The 9,619-nt window shown below is 35.6% G+C and overlaps 1 pseudogene; it reads left to right on the top strand.

Annotated features, from left to right (window-relative positions):
- Positions 1-8,006: 8,006 nt before the first annotated feature.
- On the top strand, positions 8,007-8,125 carry LOC120590518 (uncharacterized; annotated as a pseudogene).
- The last annotated feature ends 1,494 nt before the right edge of the window (positions 8,126-9,619 follow it).

Below are 9,619 nucleotides of genomic sequence, written 5' to 3'. Positions count from 1 at the left end.
CTAGGACAAAGAAAGACATTTTCACTTGGAGTTGTAAGCATAATCAGAAATATACTGAGAATGAAGAAACCTAAAGTTACTAGGCTCCATGTATGGAAATAGTAACATCTCCTAAATAATGTATTATAATGAAGAAAATACTGGAATAGTGAATAAGTAGTATGAGAACAGCATGAATAATTCAACAAATTTCAAATAATTCTGAATATTCTGAAAGGAAATCAAGAGTAAAGATTGATACTGCATCCTTAACTCACTTTCATCTTCTTCAGTCATTCTGCAAGGCTGTTTTCTAGTTTAATTTATTTTCTACTGTACGCTAGCAGAATGAGTTTACATTTAATGAAAAATTTGGGATTAATATGTATACTTTTTAAACAAATTTAGGAAGTCGAATTTAAATAAATTAACATTTTTAGGATTGTAAAGACAAGGTTATACAAGTCTGGTTTAGCATCATAGATTTGGCACTCAAAAAAAAAATTGATGTTTTTAGGGCAGACTAGGATAATGCTGCAATCAGCAACATCACTGCTTGAGATCGTGATGGGCTGAGGTGCTCGCTGAATCTCAGATCCATGCCAGCGTTCCCTTTAGAACCTAACTGGACAGTGGCCCTCACATTTTAAGTTCCCAAAGGTGGCTCTAAAATGGAATAGGAATGGACTTGAAGCTCTACTCATTGGAACAATATGTAACTATATACAAATATATAGACGATCCACAGGTGGGAGTGGGGTATTATGTGCAGCCTGTCTTTTTCCCTATCCTTAGCCCTCTCTGTTTCAAAAAACATTCTTGTTTCTGAGTGGCATCTATTCCTGTGGACAATTTTCCTTCTTCCCACCCCGCCTTGTTATTGCTAAGAATCAATCATCCATCACCATGCAACTGACTCCAGAATTCTAGTTCGATACCTTTAGTCCTTAGAATGTGAATATTGAACAGGCACACTTAAACGTAAAGAAGCTGGATCTGAATTATTATCACTATTATAATGGCAACACCCTCTTGAATCTGCTTTCAGCTTCTGAGTTTCCTAGAGCTAAAGTAGTTTAGCAAAGTGGAAGGATAAAAGATCAACACAGAAAATTTTATTGTATTTATTAAGCAATGAACAACCTAAAAGGCAACTGAAGTCAATTTTCAGTAACATCTAAAAAAAAAAGTACCTAGGAATACATTTAACCAAGGAGGTAAAAGATTTGTACATTGAAAACTACAAAATACTGCTGAAAGAGATTAAAAATATTTTTTTAAAAAGTGGAAAGACACCCCACGGTCATGGATTGAAAGACTCAATATTGTTAAGATGACAGTAGTACCTAAAGTAATTCACAGATTCAATGAAATCTCTATCAGAATTCTAGTGACCTTTTAGCCGAAAATGGGAAAGCTAATCCCAAAATTCCTATGGAATTTCAAGGAGCCCTAAATAGGCCAAAAAAAAAAACCCTTGAAAAATAATAAAGTTGGAGGACTCATACCTCCTAATTTTAAAACTTTCTACAAAGCTACAAAAATTAAAACATGTGGTACTAGCATAAGGATAGAGAAATAGACTAAAGAAATAGATTGAGAGTCCAGAAATAAACCCACACATGCATGGCCAATTCATTTTCTAAAAGGGAGCCAAGATCGCTCAATCAGTAAAAAGTAGTTTCATCAATAAAAATCTGCCAATAAATGAAGTTGAACAATACCTCAAACAATTAACAATAATTATCTGAAATGAATCAAGGACCTATATGTAAGTACTTCAGCTATTCATTTCTTAGGGGAAATTATGACCTCTGATTTAGCAATGAATTCTTAGGTATTACTACAAAAACATGTGCCACAAAAGAAAATATGGACAAATCGTCCTTGTTAAAATAAATACAAACAAAAAGAAAAACTTTTGTGCATCAGAGAGCATTAACGAGCAAGTAAAAAAAACAATCAACAGAAAGGGCTAAAATATTTGCCAGTCAGATATCTGGTAAGTGTCTAGTATCCACAGTATATAAAGAACACTTGTTTGAGCACCTGTTTTCAAATCGTGTGCTACCTGGCCATTTGTATATCTTTTTTTGGAGAGATATCTAGCCAAGCTCTTTGACAAGTTTTAAATTGGGTTTTTTGAGTTTCGGTTTTTGAGTTATAAAAGGGAAATTACTTGCATTGTTTTTAAACCAAGTTCTATTTACCTTCATGACACAGAAATGCGAGGAAAGAAATTATTTATGTGTAGAGTATATACATTAGCTAAATTTAATTCATTCTGAGGTTTTTTGTTTTTTTTTAAGCTAAAAGATATTTCCTTCTAATTACTTCCATATTCTATTTATACACACACACATATCTTTATTCCATTCTACTGATTAACAGTTTGTTGTAGTGACGACTGATCATTTATATTCGAAATCAGAAACTGTCTGCAAAATACAATTATATCCTAAAATGTTTCAGACCATTTAGAATGGAAGTTAAGAATTTAATAGACGGAGAAAAAGATTTTGCTGCTGTAGCATTATTGCATCTATCTGTAACTGAAAAGCAATGGTTCCCCGGGAAATAAAGAAAGTGTATACTACACATACAAGAATTATGAAGATTCGGGGAGAAAATGTTATTTTCTAGCATTAGTAGGATTAATGCTATGACTGATCATACTGATTATGAAATATATAGCTGGTGATTTAAATTCAAATAAAATATATATGGATTAAATATATATGTATGTATAATGAAATACATTGATTTAGTATTATCATTCAACACATATTAAATCCTATAAACGATGATACTGGAATGGTTAAATTAAAATTGCTGCCTGATACATGTTATTTCCTGAAGCTTCCTGTCTTTGCTAAATTTAATGGCAATGGTCACTGTGCTTATGCCAGACATTTGACAGATAATTTGGAATCAACCTTGGCCTTTGTATCATAATTTCAGATCTCTGACAAGAATTTAATTTTGCCTTTAAAACAGAAAGCATCCACCAACTGCCTTCCTGCTGATATTGAGACAATAGATTTTTCCATTTTAACCTGTAGGTTAGACTATCATCATGCCCCTTTTCTAAATGGTCTTTGAGGAAAAAAGAAAAAAAAAAACCGCAAAAGCTCAACTTTAGCAAAATGCTGCTGTCAGAATTTTATTCACACTAAATGGCCTCAGCATGTCACTGCTTTCCAGTGGGAAGCGCAATGGCTCCCTGTCAAATACCAAATTGATTTTAAAATTGCTTGGATGGTTTCTGAGGCACAGCAGTTGGGAGCTGTGTGTTTATCCGAATCAGTGTCGGTACATGAGCCAGGGTCTCTTCCAGCGGGTGTGAAACATGTTTACGCATGTTCCAAGCGTAGGAGAGGTTAAAAGCCTCAGGTTCAAAAACTTAACCTGCACATATGGTGCTCACAACACAGCTGTCAGTTAAGCGTTTGGAATATTTAGTTAGTGTACGTGCTGCTGAAGCATTCGGAATATTTATATGCTTACGTAAAGCACATCAAAATTTAAAAATTGTTTTATAATATAGGATCTTTTATACTTAGATTGAGACATAGAAACATGCCATGTACATAATAAAGACTTAAGGAAAAACAGCCCTTTCCAAATGTAGCTAAGCTCTATGACATTTAAAACTTATGAAAGAGCGTCAAGGATAAGTCAACAGAACTTGTGAATTCTCTGAAGATTCAGTAAATTTTAAGACAATTAATCTTTATTTTCACTGTGCCTATTAACAGTTGGTTATTTAAAACACATAGTATGATAAATTGCACCCAACTATGCTTCAAGTGCATATACAAGTACCACATACTTAATCATTTAGTTTTAGTTTATACTGTCTAATTTTGAAAAATATAAATGAATCGATTTTGAAGAGGAAAAAGTTAATTAGAAAATTTAAGAAATCAGGAATATAGAAAAAAAGACAAAAGAACGTTAAAAAAAAATCAAGCTTATTTCCACCACACAAACATCTTTAATACACTAAACATTTTTTATGGGGGGTAGCAGATGGCACAGACGCTGGTGTGTGTGTGTGTATGTGTGTGTGTGTGTGTGTGTGAGAGAGAGAGAGAGAGAGATTGAGCAGGGAATACATACAGTCACCTGGAGCACCACAGAAGACCAGGTAAGACATTTACCCTACCTCCAATGGTACACGGAGCATGGGATGTAATGTAGGGGACAATTTAAAGGTATTTTTGATTGGACTATAAGAGATTTATAATATTCACAGGAAGTAGCTAGGTTTGATCAGGGAAAAAAGAACCACCAAACTTATTCTGAGAAAGATAAAGAGAGTGTTGCAAATGAGAGACGATGAGTACAAGAGAGAACAGCAAAAGATTCTGGAGGGCAGAGGGGCACTGGAGACGGGGTGCCATTGACATATGCCTAACAACATGGGCATACACATTTATTTGATGATGACGGCCCAGAGAAGATTAGACTTCTGCCATGACTGAGGGAAGGTGATTTAGAAGGCACACTGCGATCAATCGTGATGATGTTTCTGGGAAAGTGTATGGGTGGAATCAATTTTAACTCCATGCTTTCTGCTTGCTCCCCCCACCCCCGCCCAAGGTTTCATTTTTGGAAAGTTAAAACAGAGTCAGGCAGCGCATTGTGGTTGCGACACGAGAACACAGTGTCCGGTGGGCTGCTCTGAAGGCCTCCTGTTAGGGGGGAGTCATCTATCCAAGCTCCTGAGACCTCCTGTAGGACCTGGGGTCCTTCTCACCAGAACACACAAGTCTGAGTGCCATCTTGTCACCCTGGGTGTTTACTCCTGTGCCCAACAGTGCTGATATCGTCAACAGTGCTTATGTTTCCCTGTATTTGTGTAAGTGATAAAAGAATGTGACAAAGGGCCTGAGTCCACTTTTTGATGTTTGAGTGCTGCCAGTTTTTACGTGTCACCCTTCTCTCTTCCCTCTGCCTCACATCCAGGCAAGGTGACAGTCTGCGGTCTCCCTCCATTGGTGCAGGTGGGAAACTCGAACGGAAAGTCCCTGCCTGCATGTGGGAACCCTCGCCTGATCTTTACCCCTGAGCATACAATAAAAACCTGACATGTGTTCCTTCTTGCTCTTTTAAGCCATTTTGGTGACCTGCTTTGGTGACCTGCCCTGCACTCCTCAAGACCTCAGTTCTTTACACGATACGCATTTCATGCACTCTTGGGTGAGTGGGTGGGTGGGTGGGTGTGTATGTGTGTGACCATAAGTCTCGACATTCAGGCCAAACCATACATATGGGTTCACTTGCGTACGCAGGGTGAGAACCAGGAGACGCACACGGTGAACGTCCTGACGGTGGACGGGAAAGAACATAGGTATTTTCGATACTGAAAGGAGCCATACTTTCAACCTCCCAATCAGAGTGGCTTCAATATCGATGTCATATATCCTTTCGAAATGAGATATTCTGTCATAACCTATAACAGTAAATACAGCGAGATCTTGAGAGTGAATGTTTGTGTGGCTTTTGTATTTGGCAACGCAAACTCTTGATTAAGCTAAAATACATTTTACAATCCTACAACCTAAATAGAGCTACAAACATTTGGGGCTAAAATGTCCCCCAGGTGTTATGAACTTGTTGAGCCAATTAGCTCTGCTACCCTGCCCGTAAGCCCAGCCAGATGTCCACTCTGTGTCCTCCCTCTGGACCCACGCATGTGAGCAGAAGGGCATGCTCGGATAAACACACCGTCAGAATCAGAGGCATGCATTTTGGAAAGGGTGAGAAATTGCAAATTTTTCAACCTGTTTACCTGTTGAATAAATGTGCAATGTTCTCAAAAGCCAGGTTACAGTAGAACCAGGTACTGAGACACTTCTAAGGGAATTATTGTCTGTTTAGCCATTGGATCTGATGTCTCCTACAAAGAATATTTTTGTGATGATAATTTTTTTTTCTTTTTGATTCCATTCAAATCTCTGATTGGTTATTTCTAAATGAAGACACTGTATAATAGACAAACACATGCAAGTCTAGGCATGATGTTGTGACACAAGCCATGCATGATGTTGAATACACTCTTATCAATGAAATCGTTCCTGTGGACTCACTGTGTGAAATGCGAATTGCTAGATTCCAGTTTTTAAGTCCTTTTGTTATACACCTCATTGCATATCTTAGGTAAACCATTTGTTCCTGGATTCAAATACTAGAATTAGACGTATTTACTCTTCAGTCTCATCTCCCACACTGCATTTCACTAAGCAGATGTTAAAAAATATTTTAAGTTATTACTATAGAAATATTTTGTTAAATAAAATGATTTAAAATTTATGTGATACTTAGACCTACCAAAACTCTTTAAGAAACTGCTCTTTAATTGTTGCTTATTTTCAGATTAGTCATATTTATTACTTGAGCCTTAATTTCCTTTTGTGTAAAATAATTATTTTGGGAGACTACATGGGGTAGTGTTTAAACTAGGGGCTCAGGAATCAAATTGCTTAATTTTGAATTCTGACTCTGCCATTAATGACTGAGAATTTGGGTTATTTAAGCTCTCGGCCACATTTATGCAGAGATGCTTGAGTACTAAGTGCTAAATGCTTATGAGTATACCTAGAAGAAAAGTGTGTCCCTATCTAGATTACTTATCATCATAAAAAACTGTGTTAATAATTAATCCTAAAATTTTACAAGAAATGACCGGGTAGATCACTTATCAGAAAAAATACTTACAAAATAGTTCATTTCAGCATATAACATAGGAATACAATGTAGAATATAAAATAAAGTTATTTATTCAACTATCTGACTAACAAAGTCTCTCTAAAGTAATATAAAGGCGCCGAAGCTACAAAATAATTACTGAAATCTTTAGCTTTATTTTTTTCCTTAGTAGATGGATTATATCCTGCAAAACTATCCATTTGGTAAAGTCAATTTCTATGCATTTTTTAGGAGATCAGAACGCACTTCTCTATTTAACAACAGGAAATTGGGGAAGCAGATGAAACATTGGATTGAATCTCATGAGAGATACAGGGAACAATTACAGTAAAATCACTTTAAGGTGGTTTTAGGAGCCAGTCTCTCAAACAGCATTAACAGGAAAATCTTAGAACTATGAAAAAAATATATTGACAAGTACTGAATAAACAATATGTTCTAATCAAAAATGCCTTAAGAAAGTTTTTTCTTTATGTATTTCCTAGTGTGAATTCTAATGATATCCATGTATTATTTTTTTACACTGAGCACTATCAAGACTGTTATTTTTAGTTTACTTACAAGTGTAATACTATATATTTTCATTTCAGTTGTCATATCTAATTCTGGCTTTTATTGTTTACTCTAGGCTAAATAGAACTCTCTCATCTTTCAGTATCCATAGTATTCCTACAGACCATTTTTTAGCACGTAGACAAAAATAAAAACGCTTGTATGTGACTGAGTTTGCATACAGGGATATGGCCCTATGCTACAGAAACTATACTTGATACATGTTTGTGATTAAATGGGCCTCTCATCGAATGCTAACTTCAACCACTGGTCTCAGAGTTCAGCTTATGAAACTATTATTTGACAAACAGTCCTATATATCTTACTGATTTCCTATAAAAGCCTTTTATGTTATGGAGATTGTAAACATAAATCATGATTTCTGAGATCGAGGAGCTTATAATCATGAAATTATAGAAAAGTTGTTAGAACTCTGTTTTTAGTATCCACACATAGTCTTTTTTATAGTTTAATCACAGATTCTTGGTCAAAAATTCAATATAAAATATAGCACTTAGAGAATAAAGGCAACATTATTCATAAATTTATTTAGGAAATCTGACACCTAAAATTATATTTTAATGTACATATTTAAATTGTCAACCTCAAAGTAAGGGGAATGTTATTACACACCTTTATTAAAAGAAATCCGTAATGCCTGTCTCAGAGATGCCCAAGAACAGTGGTTCTGTGTATTTCATAACCATGCACTGTGGTGCTTTTGGAGCAGCCTAGATAATATCTTTATAAAATCCTTATAAGTCTATGGCCATGCCACCCTGAACAAGCCCAATCCGATCTGATCTCCGAAGCTAAGCAGGGTTGAGCCTGGTTAGTACTTGGATGGGAGACCACCTAGAAAGACTAGGTGCTGTAGGCATAAAAAGTAAAAAAATAAAAATAAATAAAAATAAAAGATTGGAAGCTGACAAGGTCCTTGCAATCTATGAGGTCAATCAAAGGTGGTCTCACCTGAAAAAAATGATAATTTAAAAAAAATAAAATCCTTATAAAATTGCATATTCCTCAAAACAAAGATATCTTCAACTTTCTGACTTTGTCCAGTTTGCAGCTACCTCATTTTTATATGTTCTTGAATAGCTCAGAGAATCAGATAATAACTGACTTTCCTTCAATATTTCACTAGTAGTTTGAATCCAAGGCATTCTCTCTCAAATTAAATGACACCCAACAAACAGTGCTTGGTTTGCTGAATGAGAGGGAAAGTAAAATCAAACAGATAAACAAAAGTCATATTGCAAATACTCCTGTATCCAGCCTCCATCATTAAATTTAATATCACCGTTAAATCAACACTTTTATTTCATATACTCTTGCCTTGAATTTTAATTCTCCAAGTTATAAAGAGACACAATCATAAGAAAATCACAATGAGTGAAGATGTATCACTGGATTGAATCCATTATTATAAGAGCTTCCATTCTCCGATGCAGTGGGAAAATAATGCCCTTTTCAAGTGTATCAAATTATCACCACATTTGACGGCAAGCATCTGTTAACAGCATAAATAAAATGCAAATAAAAGCATAAAATATGTAAGTGTATGGGCGCGACTATAAAAAGCATCTCTTTTCAATGAATTGTTCACGGCTCAGATGCAGAGAGTGTCTACACTGACTCTTGGTAGAAATAAATGCAGTGCATTACATATCTGCAAACTATTTGAAAATACTATAAAGATCTATAAAATATTTCCATCATTATTTCACCCAGTATGTTATTTAATTTGAACTGTCATGTACGTGTTGATTGTAGGAAGAGAAATCGGTGAGCCTTTGTCCATTTCTATCATCAGTATTTGTCTCGAATTGACTTGATAATTTACAGTGCATTAAATCACCACCTTCCTTTGTACTATTTCCCTCTATTTACTAAGCCAGATTTGATCTCCAAGTAACCAGAAAGATGAGTTCCTTCAAAAGGGACTGAAATGAAAACATAAGACACCATCTCCTTATAACTCTAATGCAGTCAGCTGTCCCATCTGACTCTTGGACTGGAGTTAACAGGACAATGGTCTTTAATCAAAGCCTTATCTGTCCGTCTTTCTAGTCTGACTGCCTCTTCTGCTTGATGTTTTGTGGGACTATCTCACTATTAATCACTTCAAACTGGAATTCATGAAAATTTCCCTGAGTTTGGTCAACGGTTTCACATTTCATCCATGTCCAGTGTCCACTCTAGTCTTTTAGATGATTTTCTGTATCTTCACGAAAATTTACAGGGAAGTTGGGAGAGACAGTAGCAGAACCACTAGAAGATTATGATATGAACCTTTGTTTTGGTTGGGTTTCCTAGGAAAAAAGATCTGATCATGATGTGTCCATGAACTTTATTGGGAAGTGTCTTTGTG

The sequence above is a fragment of the Pteropus medius genome, unplaced genomic scaffold, assembly GCF_902729225.1.
Source record: "Pteropus medius unplaced genomic scaffold, Ma_sr-lr_union100, whole genome shotgun sequence".
Lineage (NCBI taxonomy): Eukaryota > Metazoa > Chordata > Mammalia > Chiroptera > Pteropodidae > Pteropus > Pteropus medius.
The sequence above is the reverse complement of the archived record's forward strand: the minus strand, read 5'-3'. Positions and strand labels throughout refer to the sequence as shown.